Below are 1,046 nucleotides of genomic sequence, written 5' to 3'. Positions count from 1 at the left end.
ACTCTAGTTTATAAAACATAGGAAGATTCAACACCACGTGATGTTTTTATCACTCATATTAGGTGTGTCACAATAACAATGGTCTGAAATGTTAACTAAGATGAGTGCTCAGGAAGGCGCTGTGCCTTGAGAAATATCCATTTTATTTGGTGTTCTAATAGAAAGGAATGAGGAAAAGGAACCCTTTTCTTAGGTTTTCTTGATTAACTGCTCTCTATCTGCCTGTCCCATACACGTTATCTAATTTTGGGGTGTCTGCTTGCTTTTGCACCCGAGTGAGTGATATTCCAACACCTCTATAAGGTGATATATTTATGATATATTTAAGACTTGCTCATTTAGATTTTTGAAACAAAATCCACCTTTTCTTGAAAAAAAAAAAGCCCAAACCAAACCAAAAAAAAAGAAACAAAAACAAAAAAAAAACCCCACCCCATATTTACAAACATTAAATCTGCCACAGGCTTATACTATATTTTACATGATACACAGAAAGAGTGCACACCAATATAAAAAAAGATGCATCACTCCAGGCTAACGTCACAGAACAAAATGTCAACGTTTCACAGCACAGCTGTGCTGGCCCCTCGCCCTCCAGTTTGGCCAGTCCAGCCTCCCACCAAAACCAGCAGCACATCCCACTGGGCACCCAGTGGGGGCTCTGCCAGAGGAGCGGGGCTGGCAGGGTGATAATGCTTTGTAATCTCACTCGGGGTGTCTGCACTGCCAGACACGCCTTCTTCTAAAAAATAGGCAGGCCCATCCTTAAAATAAGGATGTGGTTTACAAAGTTTATATTGGCATTTATTTCTTCAAACAGTTACTCAAACACGAAAGCAAAACAAAAAAACCAGTAAAGATATTCAAAGTAAAATTAAGTCTCCTTTGTGTATATACTCCATAGTTATGGGCTTGCTCTCTTGGAAGTTTGGTAAATACATTTCTTTTTGATGGGGGACAGTATTCATGTTTTGTAGGGTTTATTTTTAGCTTAGAAACTGTTCTTACAGGTCTATAATCCTGCTTTTCTTTTTCTTTTTTTTTTT

This window comes from Lonchura striata, chromosome 17 (genome assembly GCF_050655825.1).
Source record: "Lonchura striata isolate lonStrDom1 chromosome 17, ASM5065582v1, whole genome shotgun sequence".
In the NCBI taxonomy this organism is placed as follows: Eukaryota; Metazoa; Chordata; class Aves; order Passeriformes; family Estrildidae; genus Lonchura; species Lonchura striata.
This window is presented reverse-complemented; position numbering follows the sequence as displayed.